The sequence below is a fragment of the Scyliorhinus canicula genome, chromosome 9 (assembly GCF_902713615.1).
Source record: "Scyliorhinus canicula chromosome 9, sScyCan1.1, whole genome shotgun sequence".
NCBI lineage: Eukaryota > Metazoa > Chordata > Chondrichthyes > Carcharhiniformes > Scyliorhinidae > Scyliorhinus > Scyliorhinus canicula.
This window is the reverse complement of record NC_052154.1, coordinates 140906160-140925993: the sequence shown is the minus strand read 5'-3', so window position 1 is coordinate 140925993 and position 19834 is coordinate 140906160.

Sequence of the window (19834 nt, the reverse complement as noted above, 5' to 3'; positions counted from 1 at the left end):
ATAGCAAATCTGCTGATATTACACAAAGCGGCCATCAAAACAGCTGCATATTTTGGTAATGGTATAGCCCGTGTTGATCCCTATACCAGATGTCCGTGCTGAGGCGAAGCCATTTCTCAACATTGTAATTAAAAAGGAGTCCATGATGAATGAAAAGATAGTTAATTTGGCCTAGGCCCAATAAACCTTTTTCTTATTTCAAATAAAAATTTAAAGCAGGTTTTTTAAAAAAAATGCAGAGGTCCAGTTTCATTGTTTTAAAATTATGACATCAAACGCTTTTAATGCTCCTTAAAACTCAATTAAAACCCTCACTCACTGAAACAGGGAAGGAGGTCCCACATACTTTGACAATGGAAACAAGCTTCCAATTTCCTGACACAAATTGGATTGACTGGGCTTGTTTAGATTTTCCCAGTGTTGGAAAGGTTTCCATTTGGTTGAGTCGTGCCAACTAAATGCAAACCTACTTCAAAGTAGAACTGGACACGAATCTGAAAGTGCTTTGAACAGTCGTTGCCAGAAAAGAGTGCCAATTTATATTTGATATGGTGCATAGGAGCTTTTCTCTACATAAAGGATTCATTGCAGACCATGACCGACCATTGCAGTTTCTCAACATTACTTATTGTAAAAGAATGCAGTGATTATGAACACCTAAAGAGGCTAGAGATTTTGAAAAAAATCACTAATTAAATGATATTTATCGGGGATAACTTAAATTTTTTTGACGGTATCAAACAGGCGATATTTGATTTGACGACCAATGCACAAATCCAACTGTGACCCAACACGGCAAGGAATCAAAGTTCAGTGAATCACTCTTATTTTGATGGTGTTTTTTAAAGGGAGGACAATTGGTCATGGCTCTTGGAAAACTCCAATGCTTTTCTCAACATCCGAATAAGCCACTGAACTTAACATCTCAACCCTCGACAAAACATCACACCAGGGGAGTGTGCTGTAGTCTCGGGAGTGGGGTTTGAGTGCATGGCCTCCTAATCCTGAGGCAGAATGTGAATGAAGTTAAGCTGAATTATCCTAGGACAGCAATGACATGTTGGATGGCATTGGGAGAGCCTCAGAGTGTTTTCTCTAGGCTTTTCTAAAAAGAGTTCGGCCGTACTTTGGTAAGTATTCATTAACAAACTAAAAAGTGTGTTACGCTAAAAACACTTAAGCAGTTGAGTGTCAGGTAAGGGGAAAGGATGGATAAGGTAAGAGAGTCGGGTAGCAGGTGGGTAGGGTAGCACGTGAGAGGTCAATTGTTTGGCTGGTGGTATGATAGTAGGTGAATAGGCTGGTAGATGGTAGGGTGGTTGGGTTGCATGTGGCTGACCTGGTAAATGGGTAGGGTAGTGAAGTCAGGTTCGGGAGACTTGTGGAGGGGGAGTCAGGTGGTGGGGTTAGTCAGGTCAGGTGAGGCGGGCTCAGGCAGTCAGGGTAGGGAAGTCAGGTGGTCAGGGTAGGGACGTCAGGTGGTCAGGGCAGGGGAGCCAGTTGGTGAGGTTGAGCCAGATTCGATTGGGCAACAGTCGGGGGTTGCTAAGAGGGGGAATCGGTGAGGTCAGGTGGGTCAGGGTGGAGTTGGTGTGTGGGTGGGAGGCAGGAGAGATTGGGGAATAGTCGGGTCAAGAGAGGAGTCATAGGGCAGCACGGTGGCACAATGGTTAGCACTGCTGCCTCATGACGCCGAGGTCCCAGGTTCGATCCTGCCTCTGGGTCACTGTCCATGTGGAGTTTGTACATTCCCGCCGTGTTTGCGTGGGTTTCATCCTCACAATGCAAAGATGTGCAGGATAAGTGGATTGGCCACGCTAAATTACCCCTTAATTGGAAAAAGTTAATTGGGTACACTAAATTTAAAAAAAAGAGAGGGAGTCATGAGGAGGGGGGGGGGGGGTGAGCATTTTAGGGGTCATATCTATAGTTAGGCAGGAGTTAGACTAGGACTTTTCTGTCTAACATTTTCCGGGTAACTATCCATGTAAGTACACTGTAACTGTCCAAAGTATCTGACTCTAACTCAGAGTTGGAGACCTTTTCGGAGGGTCCCGAGGAGCAGGGGAATTGCTGATTGGAAGTTCAGATTCCTGGGAAATTTCCACGCAGCCAGTGTGTTGAGATTTCCAAGTTGTCACAATGCGTATCTTCGAGGGTATGTCCGGTTTCTGACTATCAGGAGGCCGAAGATCTGGGCCTTTCCCATTCCAACATCCACATGCCTCTCAAATAGTTCCAATGTTCTGGCATCCAATAACTTCCAAGGGAATCTATTCCTGGTGCTAATTACTCCCTGACAAAGATTAGGTAGAGGTTGAGGCAGCAAAGTGGGAAGAAAGTGAACATTGTAAGTACTGAGTGATAATACTTCCGCCATAGTGCAATGCAAGAGTTGGGTTCAGTGACACAGGGCATCATTTCAGCACATTGGTAATATCTTTACACTTAGCCATATAAACCAGGAAGCTTCCATGCATCATCCCATATCTATGGTAAATCTCCTTATCTGGCGAGTTAAGGCATCAAATGTGTTGTATTATGTACTTTGGGATAACACAGGCTGCAACTCAAAGCAGCTTTGACCAAAAGATACTCCAGACTGTGAAGTAAGTTCAAGGTGATTTATTGAACCATTAGCACAGTTCTTTGTGAGTTTGACTCTCCTGCTAATCTTGCTATAGTAACTCAGTCTAACTAACCAGTCTGCTCTCAGCCACGTGCTGGGTGTGATGCTTCTGATCTGCCCCTGTCCTACTCTCTAAGTGTTGCCTGTGGAAAGAGACAGAACATGTGTGCCCTGTCCTTATATGTGGGGTGTATGGGGTATATATGGTAGTGCAACCTCTGGGTGTCTTGACTGCCCATTGGTCGTGTCCTATTCTATGTGTTCATTAGCTGTATGTCTGCATGTCATGACATCTCTGGTGCTCCCTCTAGTGTTTACTTAGTCATAGTGTATTTACATTAACCCCTTGTGTATTTACAGTGATGTATATCACCACAAAATGAGGATTTATGATTTGTTAGGTAGGATTGGGGGTAAAAAAAAAATTGTAGATTGTAATATGCAAGCTGGATCATGCCCGTGTGTACACTGGGAGAAGGTGGGATTGGCCTAGTTGCGTTCTTTATGGCTTTAATAGCCTGTTTACTTCCACTGTCTGAGCTATGACGAAGGATGGGCACTTTTATAGGATACCAGGGCGGGATTCTCTGATCCCTGCTCCGGGCCGGAGAATCGCCACAACCGCACCACGCCGCCCCGACGCCGGCACGCGATTCTTCGAGGAGCAGAGAAACGGCGGCGTTTGCACCGCCACATTTGGCGCGGCGCCGGTCGCTGCCCGCTGTCCGCGGCCGGGCCGCCAATTCTCCGGCCTTGATGGGCCGTGCGTAAACGGAAGAATCCCGCCAGCGCCGTCCACACCTGCTCGCATCTGGCGGGAACTCTGCGCGCAGGGTTGGGGGGTGGCCTGTGGGGGGGGGGGGGGGCTCTGATTGGGTTTGGCCCGCAATTGGGACCCACCGATCGGCGGGCCGGCCTCTCCAGCCCCGGCCCTATTTTGTTATGCGGTCGGCCCCTGAACCCCCACGCCATGTTTTATCGGGGCCGGCGCGTTGAGGAAGTTCCCCACGCATGCGCGGGTTGGCACGGCGCCATTGCACATGCACGGGTTGGCGTGGAACCACTGTGCATGCGCGGGTTGGCACGGTTCCCAGTTGGCGCCGTAGAGGGAGACTGGAGCAGCATGAACCACTCCAGCGGTTTCGGAGAATCCCGCCCCAGATGTCTTCAGTGCATTGGAACTTTACCTGGTCAAGAATCAACGCTCCCTGAAGAGGAGAGAAGAACTTGATAAACTCCTGTCATTAAATTTAACCCATTAACAGGCTGAAATATGTGACTGAGACTATAAGCTTATTTAAAAACTGGATTGAACAGCCCAAATTATCCAATGGCTGGCGGGACCATAAATTGGTGCAGACAGGAAATGCTTTGGTGCTTTCAATATCTAGTCAGTTAACAGGTATTCACTGAAATGGAGTCAGCTGTAATCTCTGTAAAAAATTAAATACTAAAAAATACTGAACATGTGGTATAAATTGAATCAAGTCATGGTCCACCATGTAATTTACATCTCTACTCAGGAGACGAATCGTAACTCATACAGAACTGTCACTGGTGACTATTCCAGTCTGTTCGACTTGTACAGTTATTAATGAGATTTCATCACCAGTCATCACAGAGGAGATTATGATGGAAGTATATTACAGATAATAGCTCTATCTTCAATAAAATCAGGAAGCTAGGATAACGACCCAAGTAAGAGAATAACATGCTTAAAATGTTATAATTCTAGTGTTAAATGTGAAACAGATTTCCACTTTAAGAAAATCTTTATGCTTATCAAGGTGAGCGAACACTTTTTCATTTCGAGTGTCGGATACCTCCCTCTCAGCAGTTTCAACAAGATGTCTTAACTCCAACTCGGAAGACTATCCTCCACTGCAGCAGTGTCATATTTTTCCATTTCATACACCAGCTATTGTGTGTTCTGAGACAACTAACCCGGTGCCAACTGGTAACAAATTGTCAACAGCTTTATGTGGTTGAAATTACCCTAAATTAATTTTACAAACCGCACAGATATCAGTCTGGGCTGGATTCGAAACCTGACTGTAAAAGTGAAAAATACTATTGCAATACAATGCCTGCCATCTCCTCAACCATTTCAAGTGCTCTATTAAGCCGCAGCAAAAATCAGATAGTACTCATTCGGTTGTGAGATCCAATCTTACATTTATGAGAAAAGAGCAGTTTAAAGAGGGAGTACATTTTCCAGTAAGTTTTTGCTGCTTGGTCTGGGAGTCTGGTAGCTGGGATTTGGTAAATATGCGTAGATATCCACCTCTGGGAAGTCATAAGAACTATTTCTAAGATGTTGTGATCAAAACAGCTTTAGTGGCTACTGCTGCCACCCCATATTAAACCTCCTGATGACCGCAGGGAAACCATCCTCCTTAAAGACACCACCAATTGACAGCTGACAAAGCACTCCCATTGATTCAGGACTTCGAAAAAGAGCACACAGTTGTTTGAAATCCTTTTACTGGAACACATTCCACACCCTATAAACTGACAACAGCCCCACTTCTTGATGGCTGCAAACATCGTCGACAACAATCTAGTAACTGACCCAAATGGTGAAGTCCCAGGTTTCAATCTTCCAGGGAAAATCAGCACTCATCTGATGTGCCACTTGCTCCATGGGTGAGACATGAGGAAAGCTCAAACTGACTGTGACCATTGAAGTCAGACCATCACCTAAGTACTGAACTTCTGGCCTCTGCGATCTGAATGGTTGCATCATGATACACTATCAATTGCACATAAAGACTCGAATCGGTACAAGAGAGGCTTTATTACCATGAGATGTTTATCCTTCGACTGCAGCTGGTAGAATGGCAGCTCAGGAAAACTCATGAATATTTATACTGCTCCCTGTGGGCGGAGCTAGCCGGCACGGGCTACTGACAAACCTGTAATAGAGGTACTGCTGTACATCCCCTAATACAGGCGCACATATATTTACACAGTGGTGGATTACCACATTCACCCCCTGTTAAAAATGAGTCCGACGGGGGTGACGTGGAACTATGTACATAATCCGTTAATTACTTACAGAGAGGAGGGGGAAAAAAGTGTCCATCTTGCAACCCGGTGCCCGTCAGAGGTTGAGTCTGACCGGTGGTCTGATGGTTCGTTGAGAGCGACGCAGCAGTGGTGGCGACATCTGTACAGGCGGTGTCGGTGTCGACGGCATCGGCGCTGGCGGTGTTATCATAGAATTTACAGTGCAGAAGGAGGCCATTCAGCCCATCGAGTCTGCACCGGCTCTTGGAAAGAGCACCCTACCCAAGGTCAACACTTCCACCCTATCCTCATAACCCAGTAACCCCACCCAACACTAAGGGCAATTTTGGACACTAAGGGCAATTTATCATGGCCAACCCACCTAGCCTGCACATCTTTGGACTGTGGGAGGAAACCGGAGCACCCGGAGGAAACCCACGAACACACGGGGAGGATGTGCAGACTCCGCACAGACAGTGACCCAAGCCAGAATTGAACCTGGGACCCTGGAGCTGTGAAGCGATTGTGCTATCCACAATGCTACCGTGCTGCCCAGTGTTGGTGCTGGCCAGTGGCTGGACTACTCCGGGAACGTGCCGAAATCTTCCATGTCCTCTAGTGTGGGCAGGGGACTGAGGGATGGACCTGGTGGGGTTGATGCTGGGAGCGCTGGGGGAGGAGAGGGTGGCGCGTGGGTGGGGAGGTGTGTGGGAGTGGGATCGGCACCCGAGGGAGCCAGGTCCCTGAGCGACACTGTGTCCTGGCGGCCGTCGGGGAACTCCACGTAGGCATACTGGGGGTTTGCGTGGAGCTGGCGTACCCTGTCCACCAGAGGGTCATGCCTACGCAGTGGGACCGGCCCTGGAGCTGCGAGCCAAGTCGGGAGCTTCTCCTAGAGAAGATAAAAACACGTTCATGGGGTGTGTTGTTAGTTGCGGTGCACAGCAGTGGCCGAATGAAGTGGAGTGCATCAGGGAGGACCTGCTGCCAGCGAGCGGCTGGGAGGTTCCTGGACCGTAGGGCCAGCTGGACGGCCCTCCAAACCGTCCCGTTCTCCCTCTCTACCTGCCCATTTCCCGGGGGTTGTAGCTGGTCGTCCTGCTGGAGGCGATACCCCTGCTGAGCAGGAACTTACACAGCTCATCGTTCATGAATGAGGATCCCCTTTCACTGTGGATATAGTCGGGGAAACCGAACGGAGCGAATATGGAATCGGTGGCAGACGTCATATCCGGGCATGGGATGGCGAAGGGGAACCTAGAGAATTAATCGACCACACTAAGGATATAGGTGTTGCGGTCGGTGAAGGGGAGGGGCCCTTTGAAATCCACTCTGAGTCGTTCAAAGGGGCGGGATGCTTTCACCAGGCGCGCGTGGTCTGGCTGGCAGAAGTGCGGCTTGCAATCCGCACAGACCTGGCAGTCTCTGGTGACTGTCTGTACTTCCTCGACGGAGTAGGGCAGATTGCGGGCTTTGACTAGGTGGTACAATCGAGTGACCCCCGGATGGCAAAGGCTATCGTGCAGGGAACGAAGCTGGCTCACTTGTGCGCTGGCACATGTACCTCGGGAGAGGGCGTCTGGGGGCTCATTGAGCTTGCCGGGCAATACAAGATCTCGTAGTTGAAGGTGGAGAGCTCAATTCTCCACTGCAAAATTTTATCGGTTTTGATCTTGCGCCGCTGCGTGTTGTTAAACATGAAGGCTACCGACCGTTGGTCAGTGAAGAGAGTGATCCTCCTGCCGGCCAGGTAATGCCTCCAGTGCCGCACCGCCTCAACAATAGCCTGGGCCTCCTTTTCAACGGACGAATGTCGAATTTCGGAGGCATGGAGGGTGCGGGAAAAAAATGCCACGGGTCTGCCTGCCTGGTTTAGAGTGGCGGCAAGGGCGACATCTGAAGCGTCGCTCTCTACTTGGAAGGGTAGTGTCTCGTCTACTGCGTGCATCCTGGCCTTGGCTATATCCGAGCGAATACGGGCGAAGGCCTGTTGTGCCTCGGCCGTGAGGGGAAATTGCGTGGACTGGATCAGTGGGCGGGCCTTGTCCACATATTGTGGGACCCACTGGGCGTAGTAAGAAAAGAACCCCAGGCATCGTTTGAGAGCCTTGGAGCTGTGGGGGAGGGGGAGCTCCATGAGGGGCGCATGCGGTCGGGATCGGGCCCCAGGAGTCCGTTTTGGACTACGTAGCCGAGGATGGCTAAGCGGTCCGTGCTCAATACGCACTTCTCCTTGTTGTAAGTGAGGTTGAGGAGAGATGCGGTGTGGAGAAATTTGGCAAGGTTGGCGTCATGGTCCTGCTGGTCGTGGCCGCGGATGGTGACATTGTCTAAGTACGGAAACGTGGCCCGCAGTCCGTACCGCTTAACCATTTGGTCCATTTCTCTTTGAAATACCGAGACCCCGTTAGTGACGCTGAAGGGAACCCTAAGAAATTGATAGAGGCGACCGTCCGCCTCGAAGGCAGTGTAGGGACGGTCCAATTTATGGATGGGGAGCTGGTGGTAGGCGGATTTCAGGTCAATTGTTGAGAGGACCCGGTGCTGTACAATCTGATTGACCATGTCAGATATGTGAGGGAAGGGGTACGCGTCGAGCTGCATGTACCGGTTGATGGTCTGGCTGTAGTCCACGACCATCCTGTGTTTCTCCCCAGTTTTAACCACCACCACTTGGGCTCTCCAGGGACTGTTGCTGGCCTCGATAATACCCTCCCGAAGCAGCCGCTGGACTTCGGACCCGATGAAGGTCTTGTCCTGGGTGCTGTACCATCTGCTCCTGGTGGCGACGGGCTTCCAATCTGCAGTCAGATTGGCAAAGTTGGAGGGAGGGTCAATCTTGAGGGTCGTGAGGCCGCAAACGGTGAGTGGGGGTAGTGGTCCGCCGAATTTGAGGGTGAGGCTCTGGAGGTTACATTGGAAATCCAGGCCCAGTAATAGTGTAGCACAGAGATTGGGGAGAACATACAGGCGGAAACGGTTGAATTCAACGCCTTGTACGGTGAGTTTGACCAGACAGAAACCCCGGATCGGGACAGAGTGGGATCCGGAGGCCAGGGAGATCCGCTGGTTGGCGGGATGGACCGTGAAGGAGCAGCACCTTACCGTGTCCGAATGGATGAAGCTATCGGTGCTCCCGGAGTCAAGTAGGCAGTAGGTCGTGTGCCGTTGATGAGTACCGTCGTTGAAGCGGTAGCCAGGTTGTGAGGACAGGATTTGTCGAGCGTCATGGAGGCGAGTAGCGGGCGATCGTCCGAGGAGTCCGACGAGGAGCAGCAGTGATCCGGGTCCCGTGGTCCAGTCCCGAGGGGAGGACAAAATGGCGGCGTCCGAAGTACCTGTGGGGGAGAAGATGGCGGTGCCCATGCAGCGCATGTTGCGGGAGTAGGACAAAATGGCGGCGACCATGGAGCGCACGTTGTTGGGGTGGGGCAAGATGGCGGCGCCCACTGGCCGCACGTGGACCTGGGGGGGAAGATGGCGGCACCCACTGGCCGCACGTGGCCCCGGGAGCAGAGGACGTCGGCGCCATTGCGCGATCGGCTGAGGAAAGGGGGAGAGGTCGGGCACGACAGCAGCAACTGCGCGGGCCTGACACACCGCTGCAAAGTGGCCTTTCTTGCCACAGGATTTACAGGTCGTGGTGCGGGCCGGGCAGCGCTGGCGCGGGTGCTTCTGTTGGACACAGAAGTAGCAGCGGGGACCCCCAGAGTGCGCGGTGTGGCGCGCAGCGTAGGCAAATTGCGCAGAAGCGGCCCCAGTCGGGTGGGTTGGTTGCGGGGTCCACGAGGGGTAGAATGGGTGGGCCACGTGGCGGGCGGGGTAGGACTGCACCTTACGGGAGGCGACCATCATGGAGATCGCTAAAGTCTTTGTTGCCGCTAGATCGAGCGCGGCCACTTCGAGCAGTCGTTGCCGGATGGGGACGATGCAATCCCCGTCACAAATGTATCCCGCATGAGGAGATTGGAATGTTTCATGGCCATGACGGCCTGGCACTCACAGTCCCGTACTAGAGGGATAAGGGCCCACCAGAAGTCCTCAATCGACTCACCCGGCAGTTGGACGCGAGTGGCGAGTACATGCCTCGCAAACAGAGTGTTCATCGACTGGATGTAATTTTCTTTGAGAAGTTCCATGGCGCGTGCGTAGTTCGGCGAGTCCTGTATCAGCGGGAACACGCTGGTGCTCAACCTTGAGTAGAGGAGTTGAATTTTCTGAGCCTCCAACGGTGCGGGGTCCGCTGAAGTGATGTAGGCCTCGAAGAAAGCCAGCCAGTGATTAAAGTCTTTTCTGGCGTTTGGCGATTGCGGATCCAGCTTCAAGCGATCGGGTTTTTTTCTGATGTCCATGATGCGGAAAATCTCACGGTAATAAATTGGTACGCTATCAATTGCACATAAAGACTCGAATCGGTACAAGAGAGGCTTTATTACCGTGAGATGTTTATCCTTCGACTGCAACTGGTAGAATGGCAGCTCAGCAGAACTCATGAATATTTATACTGCTCCCTGTGGGCGGAGCTAGCCAGCAGGGGCTACCGACAAACCTGTAATACAGGTACTGCTGTACATCCCCTAATACAGGCACACATATATTTACACAGTGGTGGATTACCACACATCACAACCATTCACCCTGTGTCAGTTGAATGGATTGTTACCTTTGATATTGAACTACAGCTGCTTCCTCAGCCATACGAATAATACAAACGTTCAAAGAGAACATACTGACACAATTCATTTCACATTTAGCCCTAGTTTGGCTTTCCATTGGCATTTGAAAGTTTGAAAAATATTGAAGGCTGTGGTTCCAGGTAAAACAAAATACAACAAAAAGCAAGAATCAATATTCTGGCACAAAAACACAGGAAATATCAATAATAATTTGAAACAGAGGAAGGCATAAGGCTATGAGGAGCAAATGTTTCCCTATCTCATGGTAAACTTTCTCTTTGTGGCATATCTATTATCAATGCAATAAGGAAGCTGAATTATTTCTTACAAAAGTTGCCAATTGCCTGGACATTCAGGTGAGCCCCGGCTTCATCACCTGCTCTCACACAGTGTACCGGCCTCCCAATGTTCTGTGGAGCATGGCACTCACTCTCTTTCCAGTAGGGTCTTTATTTGGGGCTGGCATAGGTTTTGATTTCAAGAAGGTCCATCTCAAATTAATCGGAGAGAACTGAGATCTGGCATATTTAGGTGCCAGCCGAAATTGCAAATATGCCACCAGGCTACCACCAGCCTGACTGGAGGAGTGCAGAAGTGCTGCACCTTTTGGTACAATATAATGCGAATAATTCCATGCCATTTCCGGCACTTAAAAACATTGACCATCCAGTATTTGGAATCTAGCAACATTAATAAATTAACAGAACTGTAAATTTTGTTTATACAAGTCCAGATGTTCGATCAATTTGAATAAAGCAATTTTAATTTGAGAGAACTGGACACTGTAGGTGCAGTGTCGAGGAGGTAGTGGTGTTGTGGTATTGTCACTGGACTAGTAATCCAGAGACAAAAGAAAGGATTATTCGACCCCTCGCCGGGTCAGAGATACCCGGGGGGGGGGGGGGGCGCAAATCCCGCCACCCCAACACAGGCTGCCGTATTCTCCGGTGCCGTTTTTCGGGTGGGGGGGTGGGATTCCCGCCACGTCGGTCCGGGGCTGTTGGCAGCGCCTCCCCCCCGGCAATTCTCCGGGCCCCAATGGGTCGAGCGCCGTCCATTTTGCATTTTGGCCAGTCCCGCCGGCATGGGTTACGTATGGTCCCACATAGCGGAACCTGGTAGGTAAGTCGGTGGGGCAGTCCTCGGGGGGGGCCCACACGATGGCCTGGCCCGTGATCGGGGCCCACTGATCTGCGGGCAGGCCTGTTCCGTGGGGGCACTTCTTCCTTCCGCGCTGGGCCCCTGTAGACCTCCGCCATGGCCGGCTAGGAGAAGAGAACATGCGGCAAAATACGACGGCCGGTCTGCACATGTGTGGAATCACTGGTGGTTCCGTGCATTTGCGAGATCAAGACGGCTGTTCCGCGCATGCGCAAACCCGTGCAGTCCCTTCGCCACCGGCTGGAGCGGCGGCAACCCCTCCGCCATCCAACTAGCCCCCTAGACAGGTGAGAATTCCTCCCCTTGGGGGCCATTGATTCCGGAATCGTGGCGCCGGTTTTCCCGCGGTGTGGGTACTTAGTCCTCGGAAGGGAGACTCCCGCTGCAAGGGTAATGCTTTGGGGACCCGGGTTTGAATCTTGCCAAGGCAGATGGTGAAATTTGAATTCAATAAAAAAAATCTGGAATTAAAAGTCTAAAGGTGACCAAGAAAAGATTATTGTAAAAACCCATCTGGTTCACAATGTCCTTGTGGGAAGGATATTTGCCATCGTTACCTGGTCTGTTTGACATGTCACTCCAGACCCACATCAATGTGGTTGACTCTTAAATGCCCTCAGGGATGGGCAATAAAAGCTGACCCAGCCAGCAACGCCCACATCCCATTAACAAATGTTAAAAAAAGATGCGGTTGCCGTTGCCATCAAAGTGTAGCAATTATCGATGATGTATCACGTTTTCCTTTTATTTTATGTTTCTGGCTTCTGTGATCTCTGCTTTATTTTAACTTATAGTGCTTTTGAAGCCTCACTGTGATAGTTCATGCTGTTGCAGCACAATGTTGTAAATGGGACCAATTTTCCAGAACAAGTGCCAGGGCAATTCAGGACCTGAATCTGGCTGAAAGCTTCTGAGGATTGTGACAACCAGCCATCTGAAAACAGTATTTGTTTGGATTAAACTGGCAACTCAAACTGTCCTTTATGCATGGTCCATACCTCATTTGGTAAACCTGTCACAAAATGTGTGCTGCTGTGCCATAGACTTCCAGATAAAATTAACAAATATCTGCCGAGCAGCCCTCAGCCAAAATGGTCGTGCTGTCATGACAATTGGCATTAATGTTCCTGTGTTAGAAAAGGGAATGGGAGAATGAAGAAAAGGAGACTTCCCATCCTACTCATTTGTAAGTGATTCCTGCTGCTATAAATTGGTTGATTGTGAGTATCAGAATTGACCCATGATGACTTTACTTGAATATGACAATCAACTAGCCTGACAAAACTCACTGTGGTTGAGGAACCAGAGTGCAACATTCATGCATAGACTGCTTTGGAATATGCAATCACCTCAGGACATCAGAGACGAACATTTGGGAATAGGAGAGGGAAACAGTTAGTTTTATTTTGAGGACCTTCAAGAAGACAGGAATCACTTACTAATCAATGGCTTATTAAATGATAGTTCACATTCAAGATCCTATTTCTTCAAACAAGTATTAATTTGAGGTACAAACAGAATACTGCATGGCAAATGTGAATTGGCCTCTGGGTCCCAACCTCCTGGGCATCCATACCTTTGCTATAACACATGCAGGCAAATATAAAGATAGCGGACATTGACCCTGGAAACTGACAGCAATGACCTTTGGAAGCTGACTCCTTGGACGGGTATTGGAAGAGGCAACCTGAAATGAAAAGCCAGAGGGCCCAGTGAAATCTGAAGCCAGCAAAGCATGTACTGTCTTCCTCCACAGAAAATGTGGCAGACTGCCATGCCAGAGTGGGGCCCCAGAGTCACACCAGGCAATGCTAAACACAGATGGCGAGATTCTCTGGCCGCCCGCCGGGTCGGAGAATCCCCGGGGAGGGGGGGCGTGAATCCCGCCCCGCCTCTAAGATGCCGGTTGCCGTATTCTACGGCGCGGTTTTCGGGCGGGAGCAAGGATCACGCCACGCCGGTTGGGGGCCGTTGGCAGCAGCCCCCCCGGCAATTCTTCGGGCCCCAATGGGCCGAGCGGCCGTCGGTTTCTGGCCAGTCCCGCCAGCATGGATGGGACATGGTCCCACACAGCGGGACCTGGCCGGTAAGTTGGCTGGTGAAGTCCTCGGAGGTGCGTGGGGGGATCCGACCCCGGGGGGGCCCCCACGGTGGCCTGGCCCGCGATCGGGGCCCACTGATCTGCAGGAGGGCCTGTGCCGTGGGGGCACTCCTGCCTTCCGTGCCGGCCCCTGTAGGGCTCCGCCATGGCCGGTGCAGAGTAGACACCCCCCTGCACATGCGCTAGAATACGCCGGCCGGTCTGCGCATGGGCGGAACAAAGCCGCAGTTCTGCGTATGCGCTAATGCATGCAGTCCTTTCGCCGCCAGATGGCGCAGTGCCAACCCTTCTGGCGCTGGCTTAGCCCCCGGAATTGCAAAGAATTCCGCATCTTTCGGTCGGCCCGACGCCTGAGTGATTCGAGCTGTTTTTAACGCCGGCGTCAGGCCATCGCGCAGATTCAGGAGAATCAGACAGTTTGCCACCATGGCACAAACCATTGCCTTATAGAATCATAGAATTTACAGTGCAGAAGGAGGCCATTCAGCCCATCGAGTCTGCACCGGCTCTTGGAAAGAGCACCCTACCCAAGGTCAACAACTCCACCCTATCCCCATAACCCAGTAACCCCACCCAACACTAAGGGCAATTTTGGACTCTATGGGCAATTTATCATGGCCAATCCACCTAACCTGCACATCTTTGGACTGTGGGAGGAAACCGGAGCACCCGGAGGAAACCCACGCACACACGGGGAGGATGTGCAGACTCCGCACAGACAGTGACCCAAGCAGGAATGGAACCTGGGACCCTGGAGCTGTGAAGCGATTGTGCTATCCACAATGCTACCGTGCTGCCCTATGAGATGGCAGGCTGCCACAGGATACCTTCTGCACCAGTTTGATAGTCTGTGAAGGTGGAGGGCATGTGAAATTCATCAATGGACTTTGTATCAATTTCAAAAGTAATTGATAAATGGTTACATGTCCCTGGGTCTCCCTGAGACTTCACAAATTCCCTGTTCTATTTGCTGATCAGTTAGTAATTATTGAGCAGTGACTGAGGACACACATTGTTGTGAAAGGGCAAGAACTTCATATCCAGTGTAAGTCCAGGGTAAAATCAGCCCAATCGCGGTAATGGGGTTGGCAATAGGAAAGAAGGAACTTGTTCAGCGTGAGCGAGTCGAGGAGGTAATTCAGTGGGAGGCATTTGTGGTGGAAAGCAAATGAGAGAAGAGGGATACAAAACACAGAGAGGTGGGATAGGGATATTAGAGGAGATTATTTGCTTTGATCAAATTAATTTGGAAAGCTGCCAATTAAAACCGCTATGCTACAAACTGCAAATGAAGAAAAAAACGACTTTTATCAAAGACTAATTCCTGCATTGCAAAGATTTTCAAGAAAGCCCACCTCAAAAATGTCTCCGTCTCCCATCCACCCCTGTCCAGACTAGGTAAATTGTAACTCTGTGACTTTTAGTTTCACCAATTAATGTCTGTACAGAGTGGGGCTGAATGAGGAAAATGGACAAGACGGATAGGCGAACAAATTGGAACATTTATAAAAAATAAAGCACGTTCTCCCAATTTCAGTGATGCCATAAACAATTAGCACTTCTTTTAGAAAGGTAATTTGGCCCATTCTCAAATCAAAATAAAATAAAACCGGAGAGATTTGGGGCTGAATTTTAACTTGTAGGATTAGATGTATTTGGGCGTGTCGCGTCTTTTCGTCCGACGTCACTTCGTCCAACGACACTTCGTCCAAGTCTTTTGGTCCAACGTCTTTTTGTCCGCCCGTCTTTTGGTCCAACGTCACTTCGTCCAATTATCCAATTACAAATTAACTCCGTATAAAACCATTTAATTGATAAAATGCAAGAACAATACAGCAAGTGAATTTAATTGCTAAAATGCAAGTCATTGATAAAATGCAAGTAAAATGCAAGTTGAAAAATGCAGTTAAAAAGTTAAAAAATCTAAAAATGCAGTTAAAAAATCTAAAAGTTTACTAATTACTTAAAATTCCCGAAATTACTTAAAATTGATGTAAATTGTAAATTCCCGAAATTCCCTAAAAGTTAATAATACCTGCAATGTATGCCCCACATTCTCGAAATGTCTCCATTCTTTGTTTATCTGATGCCTAGTCTTTTTCAGGTTTAAAGCTCTTCGGATATATTGTAGAATATCCCGAAATTACTTAAAATTGATGTAAATTGTAAATTCCCGAAATTCCCTAAAAGTTAGATTTCCAGAACTGTACCCGAGAGAGAATAATGGGGAGAGGACAAGATGATTTGATATTCTACAATTCCGACAGACACAGATATAAGTGGGAGTCTAATTGGATTTAGACAATGAGTGCAGTTCTGAAAGAAGCAGATTTAAACTCGATTTTCGTCGAGTGATTAAAACCTCTGGTTGGCAGTGGGTTCTGACATTACAGGTCTGAAATGATCAAATATTCCATCAGATACAATGGCTCTCATCACGCTGGAGCATACATGGGTAAATATCCTGCAGCTTATCTTAATAATGTCTGGAGATCAAGCAGCACAAATGCAGAACTCAACCTCAAGAGGCGAAATAGGTGGGGAGGATCCTTGAGCAGTAACATTGAAAAACTAAATTAAACTATTTGTAATTGGATAATTGGACGAAGTGACGTTGGACCAAAAGACGGGCGGACAAAAAGACGTTGGACCAAAAGACGTGGACGAAGTGTCGTTGGACGAAATGACGTCGGACGAAAAGACATAGCACCGTATTTGGGAGCAGGTTGAAGATAAAGGCATGGAGATGGACAGTGTGTCAAGATGCCATCTCCGTCTTGTTGCCTTTCACTTTGACTGCAGTGTGTTATAAGTCACCCATCGGGAAAGGTGGGCTGTCAATTTCAATGCTCGACTACAGCAATGTTAAGATGGGTTTGAGTTTAACAGTGAGTGCCAAGGTTTCCCGGGCTTCCTGGAACTCAGCTTTGAAAGCAAAGCAAGTACACAATGGCAGTTGAGGGAGCTGAAGACATGACAGGCAAGTATGCCAATAAATACTGAAATCTCACAGCTGCTTTTTTTGCCTGATTGTGTGAAAAGCTTTGTTCACAGTACTTGTACCAGGAGGTTACTTTCACAACCTTGGAGGTTTATACAGCTAATCTCTGCAATGCAGCTGTGATCTGTGATCTATCAGATCAGCATAGCTGCTGCTTGTGCTGCTTTACTTTCCACCTCAGACAATGACCAAGATGACTAGGGGCATCTTGGGGACAACGGCAGCAGGAATGGCAGGGAGAACGGCAGCAGCAGCACCAGTTGGAGCAGCACCAGCATTTCCTGGAGAAGGAGCAGGCGGCTCCTCACAGAAATGCTGCTCCACAGTAGGGAGGAGATGAGCAGGCGGGCGCTGTTCAGTGGAGGCTATTCTCTTGGTAGGAGTGCCTAAAATGTGGGTCACCACTCCACATAGTGTTACATAGGTCGCATTTGGAATCACGAGCTGCTCCTCCTCCAGGGAGCAATGGCGACTGTGGAGAAGAGGTTGCCCAGTCTGGGAGCTCTGGGATAGCCATGGAACAACTGGATCAATGCCCAAAACAGCAAGGGCAGCCTGTGAGTCCAAAAATCCCTTGATCGTCAGAAAACATGTTTAGCGGCGAGTTCAAGTATGCCTCTGGAGACAAGCACCCATAGCTCAGTTACAGACTGAGCCAGAAAGATGGAGTGGTGAATTGGTAGCATGGATTGGCCATGCTAAATTGCCCGTAGTGTCCTAAAAAGTAAGGTTAAGGGGGAGTTGTTGGGTTACGGGTATAGGGTGGATACGTGAGTTTGAGTAGGGTGATTATTGCTCGGCACAACATCGAGGGCCGAAGGGCCTGTTCTGTGCTGTACTGTTCTAAATTTCTAAATTCAAACTTTGCTGTGAGTCTGCTGCTGTCTGCCTGTTGTACATGTTCCTTACCCCAGGAGAGATACTCTGCTTCACAAGCATTGGCAACTAGACCAAAAGTGGGGCAACAGAAGAGGGACTGGTAAGAGCCCTCAGTCTTCCCTAATCTCTTCTCATGTTGAAGCACTCCTACCAGTTGACCGCTTTTAAGAAACCCAACCAATGAAGGCCAGGAGTGAAACAATTAATGGTATATGGCAACAAGATGCGTCACTGACTAAGCTATCACCATGCTGAATGTGTACTTCTGATGCTTCGACTTATCTGGAAGCTCCTTTTAATAAGTATTTACCGAAGTCTCCAAAAGGCCCTGGTGCATTGCATGCTTGTAGCCCAGCAGCAAGGTTTGTATAGTATAAAGGGTCAACAGATAGAATACACCAAAGTACGATGCAGATGATGATTACCACTGACATCAACACTCTTCATCAATGCCACCCGACGTTCAACATCTGTATCAGCCTGAGAAGAGTCTGGATCCTCATTCATACTCTGACACAGACTCGTCACTGCTGTCCCTGTCTCTGGCATCTAATCTTGTTGCCTTGTGATGTGTCAATCACCAGGGGAAAAGCCAACTATTACCACTTGGGGTTGCAAAACTTGAGTATTGCTTAAAAAACAGACATCCTGGAGTTTGCACATCCTCCTTAGTCTGGGTGGTTTCACCCTCACAACCCAAAAGATGTGCTGGTTAGGTAGATTGGCCATGCTAAATTACCCATTATTTGGAAAAATTAAAAATAATTTAATAATACTCTAAATTTATTTTAACAAAAGAGACATCCTGTAAAATCTTTTCATATTGCTCTCATCAAGATAAATTTGCAAGAATAACAAATATCAAAGGGAACAACAAATTACCTGCATGAGAAGAGGGCGCTGATTGTTTGGCAAGTGCACTCTGATTGGTAGAGATGTTGTTATAGAGAATGCACCAGGGAATAGTTAACTGTCAAGTTTCTGTTGAAATTTAAACCTGGCAGATATTCTTAGTATTCTTGGAAATCAGTCCTGATGAGTGCAAGTTAAAAGTTTTGATAACGTGTCTCTCTTTTTTTCAGCAAAAGCCAACCATCTTCCCTACTGGTCCCACTGAACTCTGAGTATCTGGGTTAGTACACAGTGCACGTAGGTCTTGGGATAGTGCACCTTGGAACAAGGTGACCTCCAATGAGTCGTTTCATTCTCCTGCAGTACCTCATTCAAGATGCTTGAAGATCCTGTCAGGATTAAAGAGATGAATTAAGATTGTCAAGGTGAAAATGTTTTAATTGATCATTATGCACATGGTCATACTTCACTGATTGTTGATGTCAAGTCCAGATGGATTAGTGCTTTAGGCCATGTAGCTGACTGAGGTTTGATTCTGTCCCAATCTCTCCGCATTCTGCAGCAAAGCACACCGAGGTGCCTCTATCCAGTACCTTCTCCTCCACAGCTGTCAGCTGCAGGATGGTTGGAGTACCACCTCCAGTTCTTTGCCTCTCCCTCGTGTTCTGTGCTCTTTTATCCTGTATGGAAGGAAAGAGAGTGAGAGTAATGATGTGTGTTTAAAGATGAATAGAGAACAACTGTTAGCAGCCTCTGTATGTGATTGGCATGCCAATGCATAAAGACAAGGGAAAGGGTCAGTGGTGCTAGACAGATGACGATGTGAGGAAGTGCATAGTCCGAGAAGGATGGGTGTGCCTCCAAGGTAATAGAATAATTGATTCGATTTGATTTATTGTCACGTGTACCGAGATACGATGAAAAGTATTGTTCCGCGTACAGTCCAGACAGATCGTTCCATACATGATAAACATAGGACATATGATAAATACACAATATAAATACATGGGAATAGAATCGGTTGAAGCATTCGGAGTGTAGGACGACTCAGTAGAGAAGATGCGTGGAGCGATCAGTTCAGTCCATAAGAGGGTCATTCAGAAGTCTGGTAACAGCGGGGAAGAAGCTGTTCTTGAATCTGTTAGTGTGTGTTCTCAAACTTTTGTATTTCCCGCCTAATGGAAGAAGTTGGAAGAGAGAATAACCCAGGTGGGAGGGGTCTTTGTGTGGTATTGTGTGAAGCAAATAATGGCATGATGGGAAAACTAGTCAAGTCTTCTTGGTACAATTGAATTTAACCTAAGACACAGATTCAGAATACACATAGACAGCATGTCCTGAGAGTCTAGATAAGGCTTGAACTTAGAAGCAGTCTCAATAAATAACAAGCTGAACAACTGTCTCTTCCTGTATGTAAACAAGTTTGTCCAGTTCTTAAAACAAAGACAAGATAATGATATGAAACTCAAGTCCCCTAAAGGTCAGCAAGGTGACGCCATTGTAACGATTATTACTTATGTTTTACT